The following is a 25044-nucleotide window of genomic DNA, read 5'->3' as shown; positions in this document are numbered from 1 at the left end:
CTCACACTAACACTAAGTCACACACTTTGAACACTGAACACAGTCACTCACACTGAACACTGAGTCACTCACACTGAACACTGAGTTACTCACACTGAACACTGAGTCACTCACACTGAACACTGAGTCACTCACACTGAACACTGAACACAGTCACTCACACTGAACATTGAGTTACTCACACTGAATTGAGTCGCTCACACTGAACACTGAATCACACACTTTGAACACTGAACACAGTCACTCACATTGAACACTGAGTTACTCACATTGAACACAGTCACTCACACTGAACACTGAGTCACTCACATTGAACACTGAGTCACTCACTTTGAACACTGAGTCACTCACACTAACACTAAGTCACACACTTTGAACACTGAACACAGTCACTCACATTGAACACTGAGTCACTCACACTGAACACTGAGTCACTCACACTAACACTGAGTCGCTCACACTGAACACTGAATCACACACTTTGAACAGTGAACACAGTCACTCACACTGAACACTGAGTCACTCACATTGAACACTGAGTCACTCACTTTGAACACTGAGTTACTCACATTGAACACAGTCACTCACACTGACACTAAGTCACACACTTTGAACACTGAACACAGTCACTCACACTGAACACTGAGTCACTCACACTGAACACTGAGTCACTCACTTTGAACACTGAACAGTCACTCACACTGAACACTGGGTCACTCACACTGAACAGAGTCACTCACGTTGAACACTGAGTCACTCACACTGAACACTGAGTCACTCACATTGAACACTGAGTTACTCACACTGAACACTGAGTCACTCACACTGAACACTGAGTCACTCACACTGAACACTGAGTCACTCACTTTGAACACTGAACAATCACTCACACTGAACACTGGGTCACTCACACTGAACAGAGTCACTCACGTTGAATACTGAGTCACTCACACTGAACACTGAGTCACTCACATTGAACACTGAGTTACTCACACTGAACACTGAGTTACTCACACTGAACACTGAGTCACACATTGAACACTGAGTTACTCACACTGAACACTGAGTCACTCACACTGAACACTGAGTCACTCACATTGAACACTGAGTTACTCACACTGAACACTGAGTTACTCACACTGAACACTGAGTTACTCACACTGAATTGAGTCGCTCACACTGAACACTGAGTCACACATTGAACACTGAGTTACTCACACTGAACACTGAGTCACTCACACTGAACACTGAGTTACTCAAATTGAACACTGAGTCACTCACACTGAACACGGAGTCACTCACTTTGAACACTGAGTTACTCACACTGAACACTGAGTTACTCACACTGAACACTGAGTCACTCATACTGAACACTGAGTCACTCACACTGAACACTGAGTCACTCACTTTGAACACTGAACACAGTCACTCACACTGAACACTGAGTCACTCACACTGAACACTGAGTTACTCACACTGAACACTGAACAGTCACTCACACTGAACAGAGTCACTCACGTTGAACATTGTGTCACTCACACTGAATTGAGTCTCTCACACTGAACACTGAATCACACACTTTGAACTCTGAGTTACTCACATTGAACACTGAGTCACTCACACTGAACAGAGTCACTCACGTTGAACACTGAGTCACTCACACTGAACACTGAGTCACTCACATTGAACAGTGAGTTACTCACACTGAACAGAGTCACTCACGTTGAACACTGAGTCACTCACACTGAACACAGTCACTCACACTGAACACTGAGTCACTCACACTGAACACTAAGTCACACACTTTGAACACTGAACACAGTCACTCACACTGAACACTGAGTTACTCACACTGAACACTGAGTCACTCACACTGAACACTGAGTCACTCACTTTGAACACTGAACACAGTCACTCACACTGAACACTGAGTCACTCACTTTGAACACTGAACGGTCACTCACACTGAACACTGGGTCACTCACACTGAACAGAGTCACTCACGTTGAACACTGAGTGACTCACACTGAACACTGAGTCACTCACATTGAACACTGAGTCACTCACACTGAATTGAGTCGAACACACTGAACACTGAATCACACACTTTGAACACTGAACAGTCACTCACACTGAACACTGAGTCACTCACATTGAACACTGAGTCAATCACATTGAACACTGAGTCACTCACACTGAACAGAGTCACTCACGTTGAACACTGAGTGACTCACACTGAACACTGAGTCACTCACATTGAACACTGAGTCACTCACACTGAATTGAGTCGAACACACTGAACACTGAATCACACACTTTGAACACTGAACAGTCACTCACACTGAACACTGAGTCACTCACATTGAACACTGAGTCAATCACATTGAACACTGAGTCACTCACACTGAACAGAGTCACTCACGTTGAACACTGAGTGACTCACACTGAACACTGAGTCACTCACATTGAACACTGAGTCACTCACACTGAATTGAGTCGAACACACTGAACACTGAATCACACACTTTGAACACTGAACAGTCACTCACACTGAACACTGAGTCAATCACATTGAACACAGTCACTCACTTTGAACACTGAACACATTCACTCACACTGAACACTGAGTTACTCACACTGAACACTAAGTCAATCACATTGAACACTGAGTCAATCACATTGAACACTGAGTCACTCACTTTGAACACTGAGTCACTCACTTTGAACACTGAACACATTCACTCACACTGAACACTGAGTTACTCACACTGAACACTAAGTCAATCACATTGAACACTGAGTCAATCACATTGAACTCTGAGTCAATCACATTGAACACAGTCACTCACTTTGAACACTGAACACATTCACTCACACTGAACACTGAGTTACTCACACTGAACACTGAGTCACTCACACTGAACACTGAGTTACTCACACTGAACACTAAGTCAATCACATTGAACACTGAGTCAATCACATTGAACACTGAGTCAATCACATTGAACACAGTCACTCACTTTGAACACTGAACACATTCACTCACACTGAACACTGAGTTACTCACACTGAACACTAAGTCAATCACATTGAACACTGAGTCAATCACATTGAACACTGAGTCACTCACTTTGAACACTGAACACATTCACTCACACTGAACACTGAGTTACTCACACTGAACACTAAGTCAATCACATTGAACACTGAGTCAATCACATTGAACACTGAGTCAATCACATTGAACACAGTCATTCACTTTGAACACTGAACACATTCACTCACACTGAACACTGAGTCACTCACACTGAACACTGAGTTACTCACACTGAACACTAAGTCAATCACATTGAACACTGAGTTACTCACACTGAACACTGAGTCAATCACTTTGAACACTGAACACATTCACTCACACTGAACACTGAGTCACTCACACTGAACACTAAGTCAATCACATTGAACACTGAGTTACTCACACTGAACACTGAGTCACTCACTTTGAACACTGAACACATTCACTCACACTGAACACTGAGTCACTCACACTGAACACTGAGTCACTCACACTGAACACTGAGTCACTCACGTTGAACACTGAGTCACTCACACTGAACACTGAGTCACTCACATTGAACACTGAGTCACTCACATTGAACACTGAGTCAATCACATTGAACACTGAGTCAATCACATTGAACACTGAGTCACTCACACTGAACACTGAGTCACTCACGTTGAACACTGAGTCACTCACACTGAACACTGAGTCACTCACACTGAACACTGAGTCAATCACATTGAACACTGAGTCACTCACTTTGAACACTGAACACATTCACTCACACTGAACACTGAGTCACTCACACTGAACACTGAGTCACTCACACTGAACACTAAGTCACTCACTTTGAACACTGAACACAGTCACTCACACTGAACACTGAGTCACTCACACTGAACACTGAGTCATTCACATTGAACACTGAGTCACTCACTTTGAACACTGAACACATTCACTCACACTGAACACTGAGTCACTCACACTGAACACTGAGTCACTCACATTGAACACTGAGTTACTCACACTGAACACTGAGTCAATCACATTGAACACTGAGTCACTCACTTTGAACACTGAACACATTCACTCACACTGAACACTGAGTCACTCACACTGAACACTGAGTCACTCACACTGAACACTGAGTCACTCACTTTGAACACTGAACACTGAGTCACTCACACTGAACACTGAGTCACTCACTTTGAACACTGAACAGTCACTCACACTGAACACTGGGTCACTCACACTGAACACTGAGTCACTCACATTGAACACTGAGTCACTCATTTTGAACACTGAACAGAGTCACTCACACTGAACACTGAGTCACTCACTTTGAACACTGAACAGTCACTCACACTGAACACTGAGTCACTCACACTGAACACTGAGTCACTCACGTTGAACACTGAGTCACTCACACTGAACACTGAGTCACTCACATTGAACACTGAGTTACTCACACTGAACACTGAGTTACTCACACTGAACACTGAGTCACTCACACTGAACACTGAGTCACTCACACTGAATTGAGTCGCTCACACTGAACACTGAATCACACACTTTGAACACTGAACAGTCACTCACACTGAACACTGAGTCAATCACATTGAACACAGTCACTCACTTTGAACACTGAACACATTCACTCACACTGAACACTGAGTTACTCACACTGAACACTAAGTCAATCACATTGAACACTGAGTCAATCACATTGAACACAGTCACTCACTTTGAACACTGAACACATTCACTCACACTGAACACTGAGTCACTCACATTGAACACAGTCACTCACTTTGAACACTGAACACATTCACTCACACTGAACACTGAGTCACTCACATTGAACACAGTCACTCACTTTGAACACTGAACACATTCACTCACACTGAACACTGAGTTACTCACACTGAACACTAAGTCAATCACATTGAACACTGAGTCAATCACATTGAACACAGTCACTCACTTTGAACATTGAACACATTCACTCACACTGAACACTGAGTTACTCACACTGAACACTAAGTCAATCACATTGAACACTGAGTCAATCACATTGAACACAGTCACTCACTTTGAACACTGAACACATTCACTCACACTGAACACTGAGTCACTCACATTGAACACAGTCACTCACTTTGAACACTGAACACATTCACTCACACTGAACACTGAGTTACTCACACTGAACACTAAGTCAATCACATTGAACACTGAGTCAATCACATTGAACACTGAGTCAATCACATTGAACACTAAGTCAATCACATTGAACACTGAGTCAATCACATTGAACACAGTCACTCACACTGAACAATGAGTTACTCACATTGAACACTGAGTCACTTACACTGAACACTGAGTCAATCACATTGAACACAGTCACTCACACTGAACAATGAGTTACTCACATTGAACACTGAGTTACTCACACTGAACACTGAGTCAATCACATTGAACACTGAGTCAATCACATTGAACACTGAGTCAATCACATTGAACACTAAGTCAATCACATTGAACACTGAGTCAATCACATTGAACACAGTCACTCACACTGAACAATGAGTTACTCACATTGAACACTTAGTCACTTACACTGAACACTGAGTCAATCACATTGAACACTGAGTCAATCACATTGAACACTGAGTCAATCACATTGAACACTAAGTCAATCACATTGAACACTAAGTCAATCACATTGAACACTGAGTCAATCACATTGAACACAGTCACTCACTTTGAACACTGAACACATTCACTCACACTGAACACTGAGTTAATCACATTGAACACTGAGTCAATCACATTGAACACTGAGTCAATCACATTGAACACTAAGTCAATCACATTGAACACTGAGTCAATCACATTGAACACTGAGTCAATCACATTGAACACTAAGTCAATCACATTGAACACTAAGTCAATCACATTGAACACTGAGTCAATCACATTGAACACAGTCACTCACTTTGAACACTGAACACATTCACTCACACTGAACACTGAGTTAATCACATTGAACACTGAGTCAATCACATTGAACACTGAGTCAATCACATTGAACACTAAGTCAATCACATTGAACACTGAGTCAATCACATTGAACACTGAGTCAATCACATTGAACACTGAGTTAATCACATTGAACACTGAGTCAATCACATTGAACACTGAGTCAATCACATTGAACACTAAGTCAATCACATTGAACACTGAGTCAATCACATTGAACACTGAACACATTCACTCACACTGAACACTGAGTTACTCACACTGAACACTAAGTCAATCACATTGAACACTGAGACAATCACATTGAACACAGTCACTCACTTTGAACACTGAACACATTCACTCACACTGAACACTGAGTTACTCACACTGAACACTGAGTCACTCACACTGAACACTAAGTCAATCACATTGAACACTGAGTCAATCACATTGAACACAGTCACTCACTTTGAACACTGAACACATTCACTCACACTGAACACTGAGTTACTCACACTGAACACTAAGTCAATCACATTGAACACTGAGTCAATCACATTGAACACAGTCACTCACTTTGAACACTGAACACATTCACTCACACTGAACACTGAGTTACTCACACTGAACACTAAGTCAATCACATTGAACACAGTCACTCACTTTGAACACTGAACAGATTCACTCACACTGAACACTGAGTTACTCACACTGAACACTGAGTCACTCACACTGAACACTGAGTCACTCACACTGAACACTAAGTCAATCACATTGAACACTGAGTCAATCACATTGAACACAGTCACTCACTTTGAACACTGAACACATTCACTCACACTGAACACTGAGTTACTCACACTGAACACTAAGTCAATCACATTGAACACTGAGTCAATCACATTGAACACAGTCACTCACTTTGAACACTGAACACATTCACTCACACTGAACACTGAGTTACTCACACTGAACACTGAGTCACTCACACTGAACACTGAGTCAATCACATTGAACACTGAGTCAATCACATTGAACACTGAGTCACTCACTTTGAACACTGAGTCAATCACATTGAACACTGAGTCACTCACTTTGAACACTGAGTCACTCACTTTGAACACTGAACACATTCACTCACACTGAACACTGAGTCACTCACACTGAACACTGAGTCACTCACACTGAACACTGAGTCACTCACTTTGAACACTGAACACAGTCACTCACACTGAACACTGAGTTACTCACACTGAACACTGAGTCACTCACACTGAACACTGAGTCACTCACTTTGAACACTGAACAGTCACTCACACTGAACACTGGGTCACTCACACTGAACACTGAGTCACTCACATTGAACACTGAGTCACTCATTTTGAACACTGAACAGAGTCACTCACACTGAACACTGAGTCACTCACTTTGAACACTGAACAGTCACTCACACTGAACACTGAGTCACTCACACTGAACACTGAGTCACTCACGTTGAACACTGAGTCACTCACACTGAACACTGAGTCACTCACATTGAACACTGAGTTACTCACACTGAACACTGAGTCACTCACACTGAACACTGAGTCACTCACACTGAATTGAGTCGCTCACACTGAACACTGAATCACACACTTTGAACACTGAACACAGTCACTCACACTGAACACTGTCACTCACATTGAACACAGTTACTCACACTGAACACTGAGTCACTCACACTGAATTGAGTCGCTCACACTGAACACTGAATCACACACTTTGAACACTGAACACAGTCACTCACACTGAACACTGAGTCACTCACACTGAATTGAGTCGCTCACACTGAACACTGAATCACACACTTTGAACACTGAACACAGTCACTCACACTGAACACTGTCACTCACATTGAACACAGTCACTCACACTGAACACTGAGTCACTCACACTGAATTGAGTCGCTCACACTGAACACTGAATCACACACTTTGAACACTGAACACAGTCACTCACACTGAACACTGTCACTCACATTGAACACCGAGTCACTCACACTGAACACTGAGTCAATCACATTGAACACAGTCACTCACACTGAACACTGAGTCACTCGCATTGAACACTGAGTCACTCACACTGAACACAGTCACTCACATTGAACACTGAGTCACTCACACTGAACACTGAGTCACTCACTTTGAACACTGAGTCACTCACACTAACACTAAGTCACACACTTTGAACACTGAACACAGTCACTCACACTGAACACTGAGTCACTCACACTGAACACTGAGTCACTCACACTGAACACTGAATCACTCACACTAACACTAAGTCACACACTTTGAACACTGAACACAGTCACTCACACTGAACACTGAGTCACTCACACTGAACACTGAGTTACTCACACTGAACACTCAGTCACTCACACTGAACACTGAGTCACTCACACTGAACACTGAGTCACTCACACTAAAACTAAGTCACACACTTTGAACACTGAACACATTCACTCACACTGAACACTGAGTCACTCACACTGAACACTGAGTTACTCACTCTGAACACTGAGTCACTCACACTGAACACTGAGTCACTCACACTGAACACTGAACACAGTCACTCACACTGAACATTGAGTTACTCACACTGAATTGAGTCGCTCACACTGAACACTGAATCACACACTTTGAACACTGAACACAGTCACTCACACTGAACACTGAGTCACTCACATTGAACACTGAGTTACTCACATTGAACACAGTCACTCACACTGAACACTGAGTCACTCACATTGAACCTAGTCACTCACACTGAACAGAGTCACTCACATTGAACACTGAATCACTCACACTAACACTAAGTCACACACTTTGAACACTGAACACAGTCACTCACATTGAACACTGAGTCACTCACACTGAACACTGAGTCACTCACACTGAACACTGAGCCACTCACACTAAAACTAAGTCACACACTTTGAACACTGAACACATTCACTCACACTGAACACTGAGTCACTCACACTGAACACTGAGTTACTCACACTGAACACTGAGTCACTCACACTGAACACTGAGTCACTCACACTGAACACTGAACACAGTCACTCACACTGAACATTGAGTTACTCACACTGAATTGAGTCGCTCACACTGAACACTGAATCACACACTTTGAACACTGAACACAGTCACTCACACTGAACACTGAGTCACTCACATTGAACACTGAGTTACTCACATTGAACACAGTCACTCACACTGAACACTGAGTCACTCACATTGAACCTAGTCACTCACACTGAACAGAGTCACTCACATTGAACACTGAGTCACTCACACTAACACTAAGTCACACACTTTGAACACTGAACACAGTCACTCACATTGAACACTGAGTCACTCACACGAACACTAAGTCACACACTTTGAACACTGAACACAGTCACTCACACTGAACACTGAGTCACTCACACTGAACACTGAGTCACTCACTTTGAACACTGAACAGTCACTCACACTGAACACTGGGTCACTCACACTGAACAGAGTCACTCACGTTGAACACTGAGTCACTCACATTGAACACTGAGTTACTCACACTGAACACTGAGTTACTCACACTGAACACTGAGTCACTCACACTGAACACTGAGTCACTCACACTGAACACTGAGTCACTCACTTTGAACACTGAACAGTCACTCACACTGAACACTGGGTCACTCAAACTGAACAGAGTCATTCACGTTGAATACTGAGTCACTCACATTGAACACTGAGTCACTCACATTGAACACTGAGTCACTCACATTGAACACTGAGTTACTCACACTGAACACTGAGTTACTCACACTGAACACTGAGTCACACATTGAACACTGAGTTACTCACGCTGAACACTGAGTCACTCACACTGAACACTGAGTCACTCACATTGAACACTGAGTTACTCACACTGAACACTGAGTTACTCACACTGAACACTGAGTTACTCACACTGAATTGAGTCGCTCACACTGAACACTGAGTCACACATTGAACACTGAGTTACTCACACTGAACACTGAGTCACTCACACTGAACACTGAGTTACTCACATTGAACACTGAGTCACTCACACTGAACACTGAGTCAATCACATTGAACACAGTCACTCACACTGAACACTGAGTCACTCACACTGAACACGGAGTCACTCACTTTGAACACAACTCAGTCACTCACACTGAACACTGAGTTACTCACACTGAACACTGAGTCACTCATACTGAACACTGAGTCACTCACACTGAACACTGAGTCACTCACTTTGAACACTGAACACAGTCACTCACACTGAACACTGAGTCACTCACACTGAACACTGAGTTACTCACACTGAACACTGAACAGTCACTCACACTGAACAGAGTCACTCACGTTGAACATTGTGTCACTCACACTGAATTGAGTCTCTCACACTGAACACTGAATCACACACTTTGAACACTGAGTTACTCACATTGAACACTGAGTCACTCACACTGAACAGAGTCACTCACGTTGAACACTGAGTCACTCACACTGAACACTGAGTCACTCACATTGAACAGGGAGTTACTCACACTGAACAGAGTCACTCACGTTGAACACTGAGTCACTCACACTGAACACAGTCACTCACACTGAACACTGAGTTACTCACACTGAACACTGAGTCACTCACTTTCAACACTGAACACAGTCACTCACACTGAACACTGAGTCACGCACTTTGAACACTGAACAGTCACTCACACTGAATACTGGGTCACTCACACTGAACAGAGTCACTCACGTTGAACACTGAGTGACTCACACTGAACACTGAGTCACTCACATTGAACACTGAGTCACTCACACTGAATTGAGTCGAACACACTGAACACTGAATCACACACTTTGAACACTGAACAGTCACTCACACTGAACACTGAGTCACTCACATTGAACACTGAGTCACTCACATTGAACACAGAGTTACTCACATTGAACACTGAGTCACTCACACTGAACACTGAGTCACTCACACTGAACACTGAGTCACTCACGTTGAACACTGAGTCACTCACACTGAACACTGAGTCACTCACATTGAACACTGAGTTACTCACACTGAACACTGAGTTACTCACACTGAACACTGAGTCACTCACACTGAACACTGAGTCACTCACACTGAATTGAGTCGCTCACACTGAACACTGAATCACACACTTTGAACACTGAACACAGTCACTCACACTGAACACTGTCACTCACATTGAACACAGTTACTCACACTGAACACTGAGTCACTCACACTGAATTGAGTCGCTCACACTGAACACTGAATCACACACATTGAACACTGAACACAGTCACTCACACTGAACACTGTCACTCACATTGAACACAGTCACTCACACTGAACACTGAGTCACTCACACTGAATTGAGTCGCTCACACTGAACACTGAATCACACACTTTGAACACTGAACACAGTCACTCACACTGAACACTGTCACTCACATTGAACACTGTCACTCACATTGAACACTGAGTCACTCACACTGAACACTGAGTCACTCACACTGAACACTGAGTCAATCACATTGAACACAGTCACTCACACTGAACACTGAGTCACTCACATTGAACACTGAGTTACTCACATTGAACAAAGTCACTCACACTGAACACTGAGTCACTCACATTGAACCTAGTCACTCACACTGAACACAGTCACTCACATTGAACAGTGAGTCACTCACACTGAACACTGAGTCACTCACTTTGAACACTGAGTCACTCACACTAACACTAAGTCACACACTTTGAACACTGAACACAGTCACTCACACTGAACACTGAGTCACTCACACTGAACACTGAGTCACTCACACTGAACACTGAGTCACTCACTTTGAACACTGAACACAGTCACTCACACTGAACACTGAGTCACTCACACTGAACACTGAGTCACTCACACTGAACACTGAGTTACTCACACTGAACACTCAGTCACTCACACTGAACACTGAGTCACTCACACTGAACACTGAGTCACTCACACTAACACTAAGTCACACACTTTGAACACTGAACACAGTGACTCACACTGAACACTGAGTCACTCACACTGAACACTGAGTTACTCACACTGAACACTGAGTCACTCACACTGAACACTGAGTCACTCACACTGAACACTGAACACAGTCACTCACACTGAACATTGAGTTACTCACACTGAATTGAGTCGCTCACACTGAACACTGAATCACACACTTTGAACACTGAACACAGTCACTCACACTGAACACTGAGTCACTCACATTGAACACTGAGTTACTCACATTGAACACAGTCACTCACACTGAACACTGAGTCACTCACATTGAACCTAGTCACTCACACTGAACAGAGTCACTCACATTGAACACTGAGTCACTCACTTTGAACACTGAGTCACTCACACTAACACTAAGTCACACACTTTGAACACTGAACACAGTCACTCACATTGAACACTGAGTCACTCACACTGAACACTGGGTCACTCACACTAACACAAAGTCACACACTTTGAACACTGAACACAGTCACTCACACTGAACACTGAGTCACTCACACTGAACACTGAGTCACTCACTTTGAACACTGAACAGTCACTCACACTGAACACTGGGTCACTCACACTGAACAGAGTCACTCACGTTGAACACTGAGTCACTCACACTGAACACTGAGTCACTCACATTGAACACTGAGTCACTCACACTGAACACTGAGTCACTCACACTGAACACTGAGTCACTCACACTGAACACTGAGTCACTCACTTTGAACACTGAACAGTCACTCACACTGAACAGAGTCACTCACGTTGAATACTGAGTCACTCACACTGAACACTGAGTCACTCACATTGAACACTGAGTTACTCACATTGAACACTGAGTTACTCACACTGAACACTGAGTCACACATTGAACACTGAGTTACTCACACTGAACACTGAGTCACTCACACTGAACACAGAGTCACTCACATTGAACACTGAGTTACTCACACTGAACACGGAGTTACTCACACTGAACACTGAGTTACTCACACTGAATTGAGTCGCTCACACTGAACACTGAGTCACACATTGAACACTGAGTTACTCACACTGAACACTGAGTCACTCACACTGAACACTGAGTTACTCACATTGAACACTGAGTCAATCACATTGAACACATTCACTCACACTGAACACTGAGTCACTCACACTGAACACGGAGTCACTCACTTTGAACACAACTCAGTCACTCACACTGAACACTGAGTCACTCACACTGAACACTGAGTCACTCACACTGAACACTGAGTTACTCACACTGAACACTGAACAGTCACTCATACTGAACAGAGTCACTCACGTTGAACATTGTGTCACTCACACTGAATTGAGTCTCTCACAATGAACACTGAATCACACACTTTGAACACTGAGTTACTCACATTGAACACTGAGTCCCTCACACTGAACAGAGTCACTCACGTTGAACACTGAGTCACTCACACTGAACACTGAGTCACTCACATTGAACAGTGAGTTACTCACACTGAACAGAGTCACTCACGTTGAACACTGAGTCACTCACACTGAACACAGTCACTCACACTGAACACTGAGTCACTCACACTGAACACTGAGTTACTCACACTGAACACTCAGTCACTCACACTGAACACTGAGTCACTCACACTGAACACTGAGTCACTCACACTAACACTAAGTCACACACTTTGAACACTGAACACAGTCACTCACACTGAACACTGAGTCACTCACACTGAACACTGAGTTACTCACACTGAACACTGAGTCACTCACACTGAACATTGAGTTACTCACACTGAATTGAGTCGCTCACACTGAACACTGAATCACACACTTTGAACACTGAACACAGTCACTCACACTGAACACTGAGTCACTCACATTGAACACTGAGTTACTCACATTGAACACAGTCACTCACACTGAACACTGAGTCACTCACATTGAACCTAGTCACTCACACTGAACAGAGTCACTCACATTGAACACTGAGTCACTCACTTTGAACACTGAGTCACTCACACTAACACTAAGTCACACACTTTGAACACTGAACACAGTCACTCACATTGAACACTGAGTCACTCACACTGAACACTGGGTCACTCACACTAACACAAAGTCACACACTTTGAACACTGAACACAGTCACTCACACTGAACACTGAGTCACTCACATTGAACACTGAGTCACTCACACTGAACACTGGGTCACTCACACTAACACAAAGTCACTCACTTTGAACACTGAACAGTCACTCACACTGAACACTGGGTCACTCACACTGAACAGAGTCACTCACGTTGAACACTGAGTCACTCACACTGAACACTGAGTCACTCACATTGAACACTGAGTTACTCACACTGAACACTGAGTCACTCACACTGAACACTGAGTCACTCACACTGAACACTGAGTCACTCACTTTGAACACTGAACAGTCACTCACACTGAACACTGGGTCACTCACACTGAACAGAGTCACTCACGTTGAATACTGAGTCACTCACACTGAACACTGAGTCACTCACATTGAACACTGAGTTACTCACACTGAACACTGAGTTACTCACACTGAACACTGAGTCACACATTGAACACTGAGTTACTCACACTGAACACTGAGTCACTCACACTGAACACAGAGTCACTCACATTGAACACTGAGTTACTCACACTGAACACGGAGTTACTCACACTGAACACTGAGTTACTCACACTGAATTGAGTCGCTCACACTGAACACTGAGTCACACATTGAACACTGAGTTACTCACACTGAACACTGAGTCACTCACACTGAACACTGAGTTACTCACATTGAACACTGAGTCAATCACATTGAACACAGTCACTCACACTGAACACTGAGTCACTCACACTGAACACGGAGTCACTCACTTTGAACACAACTCAGTCACTCACACTGAACACTGAGTCACTCACACTGAACACTGAGTCACTCACACTGAACACTGAGTTACTCACACTGAACACTGAACAGTCACTCACACTGAACAGAGTCACTCACGTTGAACATTGTGTCACTCACACTGAATTGAGTCTCTCACAATGAACACTGAATCACACACTTTGAACACTGAGTTACTCACATTGAACACTGAGTCCCTCACACTGAACAGAGTCACTCACGTTGAACACTGAGTCACTCACACTGAACACTGAGTCACTCACATTGAACAGTGAGTTACTCACACTGAACAGAGTCACTCACGTTGAACACTGAGTCATTCACACTGAACACAGTCACTCACACTGAACACTGAGTCACTCACACTGAACACTAAGTCACACACTTTGAACACTGAACACAGTCACTCACACTGAACACTGAGTTACTCACACTGAACACTGAGTCACTCACTTTGAACACTGAACACAGTCACTCACACTGAACACTGAGTCACTCACTTTGAACACTGAACAGTCACTCACACTGAACACTGGGTCACTCACACTGAACAGAGTCACTCACGTTGAACACTGAGTGACTCACACTGAACACTGAGTCACTCACATTGAACACTGAGTCACTCACACTGAATTGAGTCGAACACACTGAACACTGAATCACACACTTTGAACACTGAACAGTCACTCACACTGAACACTGAGTCACTCACTTTGAACACTGAACAGTCACTCACACTGAACACTGGGTCACTCACACTGAACACTGAGTCACTCACTTTGAACACTGAACACAGTCACTCACACTGAACACTGAGTCACTCACTTTGAACACTGAACAGTCACTCACACTGAACACTGGGTCACTCACACTGAACAGAGTCACTCACGTTGAACACTGAGTGACTCACACTGAACACTGAGTCACTCACATTGAACACTGAGTCACTCACACTGAATTGAGTCGAACACACTGAACACTGAATCACACACTTTGAACACTGAACAGTCACTCACACTGAACACTGAGTCACTCACATTGAACACTGAGTCACTCACACTGATTTGAGTCGAACACACTGAACACTGAATCACACACTTTGAACACTGAACAGTCACTCACACTGAACACTGAGTCACTCACTTTGAACACTGAACAGTCACTCACACTGAACACTGGGTCACTCACACTGAACAGAGTCACTCACGTTGAACACTGAGTCACTCACATTGAACAGTGAGTTACTCACACTGAACAGAGTCACTCACGTTGAACACTGAGTCACTCACACTGAACACTGAGTCACTCACATTGAACAGTGAGTTACTCACACTGAACAGAGTCACTCACGTTGAACACTGAGTCACTCACACTGAACACTGAATCACACACTTTGAACACTGAACAGTCACTCACACTGAACACTGAGTCACTCACATTGAACACTGAGTCACTCACACTGAATTGAGTCGAACAAACTGAACACTGAATCACACACTTTGAACACTGAACAGTCACTCACACTGAACACTCAGTCACTCACTTTGAACACTGAGTTACTCACATTGAACACTGAGTCACTCACACTGAACACTGAGTCACTCACACTGAACACTGAGTCACTCACGTTGAACACTGAGTCACTCACATTGAACACTGAGTTACTCACACTGAACACTGAGTTACTCACACTGAACACTGAGTCACTCACTCTGAACACTGAGTCACTCACTTTGAACACTGAACACAGTCACTCACACTGAACACTGTCACTCACATTGAACACAGTTACTCACACTGAACACTGAGTCACTCACACTGAATTGAGTCGCTCACACTGAACACTGAATCACACACTTTGAACACTGAACACAGTCACTCACACTGAACACAGTCACTCACACTGAACACTGAGTCACTCACATTGAACACTGAGTTACTCACATTGAACACAGTCACTCACACTGAACACTGAGTCACTCACATTGAACCTAGTCACTCACACTGAACACTGAGTCACTCACATTGAACACTGAGTCACTCACTTTTAACACTGAGTCACTCACACTAACACTAAGTCACACACTTTGAACACTGAACACAGTCACTCACATTGAACACTGAGTCACTCACACTAACACTAAGTCACACACTTTGAACACTGAACACAGTCACTCACACTGAACACTGAGTCACTCACATTGAACACTGAGTTACTCACATTGAACACAGTCACTCACACTGAACACTGAGTCACTCACATTGAACCTAGTCACTCACACTGAACAGAGTCACTCACATTGAACACTGAGTCACTCACTTTTAACACTGAGTCACTCACACTAACACTAAGTCACACACTTTGAACACTGAACACAGTCACTCACATTGAACACTGAGTCACTCACACTGAACACTGGGTCACTCACACTGAACACTGAGTCACTCACTTTGAACACTGAACAGTCACTCACACTGAACACTGAGTCACTCACTTTGAACACTGAACAGTCACTCACACTGAACACTGGGTCACTCACACTGAACAGAGTCACTCACGTTGAACACTGAGTCACTCACATTGAACACTGAGTTACTCACACTGAACACTGAGTTACTCACACTGAACACTGAGTCACTCACACTGAACACTGAGTCACTCACTTTGAACACTGAACAGTCACTCACACTGAACACTGAGTCACTCACACTGAACACTGAGTCACTCACTTTGAACACTGAACAGTCACTCACACTGAACACTGGGTCACTCAAACTGAACAGAGTCACTCACGTTGAACACTGAGTCACTCACATTGAACACTGAGTCACTCACATTGAACACTGAGTTACTCACACTGAACACTGAGTTACTCACACTGAACACTGAGTCACACATTGAACACTGAGTTACTCACGCTGAGCACTGAGTCACTCACACTGAACACTGAGTCACTCACATTGAACACTGAGTTACTCACACTGAACACTGAGTTACTCACACTGAACACTGAGTTACTCACACTGAATTGAGTCGCTCACACTGAACACTGAGTCACACATTGAACACTGAGTTACTCACACTGAACACTGAGTCACTCACACTGAACACTGAGTCAATCACATTGAACACAGTCACTCACACTGAACACTGAGTCACTCACACTGAACACGGAGTCACTCACTTTGAACACAACTCAGTCACTCACACTGAACACTGAGTTACTCACACTGAACACTGAGTCACTCACACTGAACCCTGAGTCACTCACACTGAACACTGAGTCACTCACACTGAACACAGTCAATCACATTGAACACAGTCACTCACACTGAACACTGAGTCACTCACACTGAACACGGAGTCACTCACTTTGAACAGAACTCAGTCACTCACACTGAACACTGAGTTACTCACACTGAACACTGAGTCACTCATACTGAACACTGAGTCACTCACACTGAACACTGAGTCACTCACTTTGAACACTGAACACAGTCACTCACACTGAACACTGAGTCACTCACACTGAACACTGAGTTACTCACACTGAACACTGAACAGTCACTCACACTGAACAGAGTCACTCACGTTGAACATTGTGTCACTCACACTGAATTGAGTCTCTCACACTGAACACTGAATCACACACTTTGAACACTGAGTTACTCACATTGAACACTGAGTCACTCACACTGAACAGAGTCACTCACGTTGAACACTGAGTCACTCACATTGAACACTGAGTCACTCACATTGAACACAGAGTTACTCACATTGAACACTGAGTCACTCACACTGAACACTGAGTCACTCACACTGAACACTGAGTCACTCACGTTGAACACTGAGTCACTCACACTGAACACTAAGTCACACACTTTGAACACTGAACACAGTCACTCACACTGAACACTGAGTTACTCACACTGAACACTGAGTCACTCACTTTGAACACTGAACACAGTCACTCACACTGAACACTGAGTCACTCACTTTGAACACTGAACAGTCACTCACACTGAACACTGGGTCACTCACACTGAACAGAGTCACTCACGTTGAACACTGAGTGACTCACACTGAACACTGAGTCACTCACATTGAACACTGAGTCACTCACACTGAATTGAGTCGAACACACTGAACACTGAATCACACACTTTGAACACTGAACAGTCACTCACACTGAACACTGAGTCACTCACATTGAACACTGAGTTACTCACATTGAACACTGGGTCACTCACACTGAACACTGAGTCACTCACACAGAACACTGAGTCACTCACGTTGAACACTGAGTCACTCACACTGATCACTGAGTCACTCACATTGAACACTGAGTTACTCACACTGAACACTGAGTTACTCACACTGAACACTGAGTCACTCACTTTGAACACTGAACACAGTCACTCACACTGAACACTGAGTTACTCACATTGAACACTGAGTCACTCACTTTGAACACTGAACACAGTCACTCACACTGAACACTGTCACTCACATTGAACACAGTTACTCACACTGAACACTGAGTCACTCACACTGAATTGAGTCGCTCACACTGAACACTGAATCACACACTTTGAACACTGAACACAGTCACTCACACTGAACACTGTCACTCACATTGAACACTGAGTCACTCACACTGAACACTGAGTCACTCACACTGAACACTGAGTCAATCACATTGAACACAGTCACTCACACTGAACACTGAGTCACTCACATTGAACACTGAGTTACTCACATTGAACACAGTCACTCACACTGAACACTGAGTCACTCACATTGAACCTAGTCACTCACACTGAACACAGTCACTCACATTGAACACTGAGTCACTCACACTGAACACTGAGTCACTCACTTTGAACACTGAGTCACTCACACTAACACTAAGTCACACACTTTGAACACTGAACACAGTCACTCACACTGAACACTGAGTCACTCACACTGAACACTGAGTCACTCACACTGAACACTCAGTCACTCACACTGAACACTGAGTCACTCACACTGAACACTGAGTCACTCACACTGAACACTGAGTCACTCACACTAACACTAAGACACACACTTTGAACACTGAACACAGTCACTCACACTGAACACTGAGTCACTCACACTGAACACTGAGTTACTCACACTGAACACTGAGTCACTCACACTGAACACTGAGTCACTCACACTGAACACTGAACACAGTCACTCACACTGAACATTGAGTTACTCACACTGAATTGAGTCGCTCACACTGAACACTGAATCACACACTTTGAACACTGAACACTGAGTCACTCACACTGAACACTGAGTTACTCACACTGAACACTGAGTCACTCACACTGAACACTGAGTCACTCACACTGAACACTGAACACAGTCACTCACACTGAACATTGAGTTACTCACACTGAATTGAGTCGCTCACACTGAACACTGAATCACACACTTTGAACACTGAACACAGTCACTCACACTGAACACTGAGTCACTCACATTGAACCTAGTCACTCACACTGAACAGAGTCACTCACATTGAACACTGAGTCACTCACTTTGAACACTGAGTCACTCACACTGACACTAAGTCACACACTTTGAACACTGAACACAGTCACTCACATTGAACACTGAGTCACTCACACTGAACACTGGGTCACTCACACTAACACTAAGTCACACACTTTGAACAGTGAACACAGTCACTCACACTGAACACTGAGTCACTCACACTGAACACTGAGTCACTCACTTTGAACACTGAACAGTCACTCACACTGAACACTGGGTCACTCACACTGAACAGAGTCACTCACGTTGAACACTGAGTCACTCACACTGAACACTGAGTCACTCACATTGAACACTGAGTTACTCACACTGAACACTGAGTCACTCACACTGAACACTGAGTCACTCACACTGAACACTGAGTCACTCACTTTGAACACTGAACAGTCACTCACACTGAACACTGGGTCACTCACACTGAACAGAGTCACTCACGTTGAATACTGAGTCACTCACACTGAACACTGAGTCACTCACATTGAACACTGAGTTACTCACACTGAACACTGAGTCACTCACACTGAACACTGAGTCACTCACATTGAACACTGAGTTACTCACACTGAACACTGAGTCACACATTGAACACTGAGTTACTCACACTGAACACTGAGTCACCCACACTGAACACTGAGTCACTCACATTGAACACTGAGTTACTCACACTGAACACTGAGTTACTCACACTGAACACTGAGTTACTCACACTGAATTGAGTCGCTCACACTGAACACTGACTCACACATTGAACACTGAGTTACTCACACTGAACACTGAGTCACTCACACTGAACACTGAGTTACTCACATTGAACACTGAGTCAATCACATTGATCACAGTCACTCACACTGAACACTGAGTCACTCACACTGATCACGGAGTCACTCACTTTGAACACAACTCAGTCACTCACACTGAACACTGAGTTACTCACACTGAACACTGAGTCACTCATACTGAACACTGAGTCACTCACTTTGAACACTGAACACAGTCACTCACACTGAACACTGAGTCACTCACACTGAACACTGAACAGTCACTCACACTGAACAGAGTCACTCACGTTGAACATTGTGTCACTCACACTGAATTGAGTCTCTCACAATGAACACTGAATCACACACTTTGAACACTGAGTTACTCACATTGAACACTGAGTCCCTCACATTGAACAGAGTCACTCACGTTGAACACTGAGTCACTCACACTGAACACTGAGTCACTCACATTGAACAGTGAGTTACTCACACTGAACAGAGTCACTCACGTTGAACACTGAGTCACTCAAACTGAACACAGTCACTCACACTGAACACTGAGTCACTCACACTGAACACTAAGTCACACACTTTGAACACTGAACACAGTCACTCACACTGAACACTGAGTTACTCACACTGAACACTGAGTCACTCACTTTGAACACTGAACACAGTCACTCACACTGAACACTGAGTCACTCACTTTGAACACTGAACAGTCACTCACACTGAACACTGGGTCACTCACACTGAACAGAGTCACTCACGTTGAACACTGAGTGACTCACACTGAACACTGAGTCACTCACATTGAACACTGAGTCACTCACACTGAATTGAGTCGAACACACTGAACACTGAATCACACACTTTGAACACTGAACAGTCACTCACACTGAACACTCAGTCACTCACATTGAACACTGAGTTACTCACATTGAACACTGAGTCACTCACACTGAACACTGAGTCACTCACACTGAACACTGAGTCACTCACGTTGAACACTGAGTCACTCACACTGAACACTGAGTCACTCACATTGAACACTGAGTTACTCACACTGAACACTGAGTTACTCACACTGAACACTGAGTCACTCACACTGAACACTGAATCACACACTTTGAACACTGAACACAGTCACTCACACTGAACACTGTCACTCACATTGAACACAGTTACTCACACTGAACACTGAGTCACTCACACTGAATTGAGTCGCTCACACTGAACACTGAATCACACACTTTGAACACTGAACACAGTCACTCACACTGAACACTGTCACTCACATTGAACACAGTTACTCACACTGAACACTGAGTCACTCACACTGAATTGAGTCGCTCACACTGAACACTGAATCACACACTTTGAACACTGAACACAGTCACTCACACTGAACACTGTCACTCACATTGAACACTGAGTCACTCACACTGAACACTGAGTCACTCACACTGAACACTGAGTCAATCACATTGAACACAGTCAATCACACTGAACACTGAGTCACTCACATTGAACACTGAGTTACTCACACTGAACACAGTCACTCACACTGAACACTGAGTCACTCACATTGAACCTAGTCACTCACACTGAACACTGAGTCACTCACATTGAACACTGAGTTACTCACATTGAACACAGTCACTCACACTGAACACTGAGTCACTCACATTGAACCTAGTCACTCACACTGAACACAGTCACTCACATTGAACACTGAGTCACTCACACTGAACACTGAGTCACTCACACTAACACTAAGTCACACACTTTGAACACTGAACACAGTCACTCACACTGAACACTGAGTCACTCACACTGAACACTGAGTCACTCACACTAAACACTGAGTCACTCACACTAACACTAAGTCACACACTTTGAACACTGAACACAGTCACTCACACTGAACACTGAGTCACTCACACTGAACACTGAGTTACTCACACTGAACACTCAGTCACTCACACTGAACACTGAGTCACTCACACTGAACACTGAGTCACTCACACTAACACTAAGTCACACACTTTGAACACTGAACACAGTCACTCACACTGAACACTGAGTCACTCACACTGAACACTGAGTCACTCACACTGAACACTGAACACAGTCACTCACACTGAACATTGAGTTACTCACACTGAATTGAGTCGCTCACACTGAACACTGAATCACACACTTTGAACACTGAACACAGTCACTCACACTGAACACTGAGTCACTCACATTGAACACTGAGTTACTCACATTGAACACAGTCACTCACACTGAACACTGAGTCACTCACATTGAACCTAGTCACTCACACTGAACAGAGTCACTCACATTGAACACTGAGTCACTCACTTTGAACACTGAGTCACTCACACTAACACTAAGTCACACACTTTGAACACTGAACACAGTCACTCACATTGAACACTGAGTCACTCACACTGAACACTGAGTCACTCACACTAACACTAAGTCACACACTTTGAACACTGAACACAGTCACTCACACTGAACACTGAGTCACTCACACTGAACACTGAGTCACTCACTTTGAACACTGAACAGTCACTCACACTGAACACTGGGTCACTCACACTGAACAGAGTCACTCACGTTGAACACTGAGTCACTCACACTGAACACTGAGTCACTCACATTGAACACTGAGTAACTCACACTGAACACTGAGTCACTCACACTGAACACTGAGTCACTCACACTGAACACTGAGTCACTCACTTTGAACACTGAACAGTCACTCACACTGAACACTGGGTCACTCACACTGAACAGAGTCGCTCACGTTGAATACTGAGTCACTCACACTGAACACTGAGTCACTCACATTGAACACTGAGTTACTCACACTGAACACTGAGTTACTCACACTGAACACTGAGTCACACATTGAACACTGAGTTACTCACACTGAACACTGAGTCACTCACACTGAACACTGAGTCACTCTCATTGAACACTGAGTTACTCACACTGAACACTGAGTTACTCACACTGAACACTGAGTTACTCACACTGAATTGAGTCGCTCACACTGAACACTGAGTCACACATTGAACACTGAGTTAATCACACTGAACACTGAGTTACTCACATTGAACACTGAGTCACTCACACTGAACACTGAGTTACTCACATTGAACACTGAGTCACTCACACTGAACACTGAGTTACTCACATTGAACACTGAGTCACTCACACTGAACACTGAGTCAATCACATTGAACACAGTCACTCACACTGAACACTGAGTTACTCACATTGAACACTGAGTCACTCACACTGAACACTGAGTTACTCACATTGAACACTGAGTCACTCACACTGAACACTGAGTCAATCACATTGAACACAGTCACTCACACTGAACACTGAGTCACTCACACTGAACACGGAGTCACTCAATTTGAACACAACTCAGTCACCCACACTGAACACTGAGTTACTCACACTGAACACTGAGTCACTCATACTGAACACTGAGTCACTCACACTGAACACTGAGTCACTCACTT

Source organism: Heterodontus francisci, chromosome 32 (assembly GCF_036365525.1).
Source record: "Heterodontus francisci isolate sHetFra1 chromosome 32, sHetFra1.hap1, whole genome shotgun sequence".
NCBI classification, from domain to species: Eukaryota; Metazoa; Chordata; class Chondrichthyes; order Heterodontiformes; family Heterodontidae; genus Heterodontus; species Heterodontus francisci.
Note: the sequence above shows the minus strand (reverse complement) of the source record.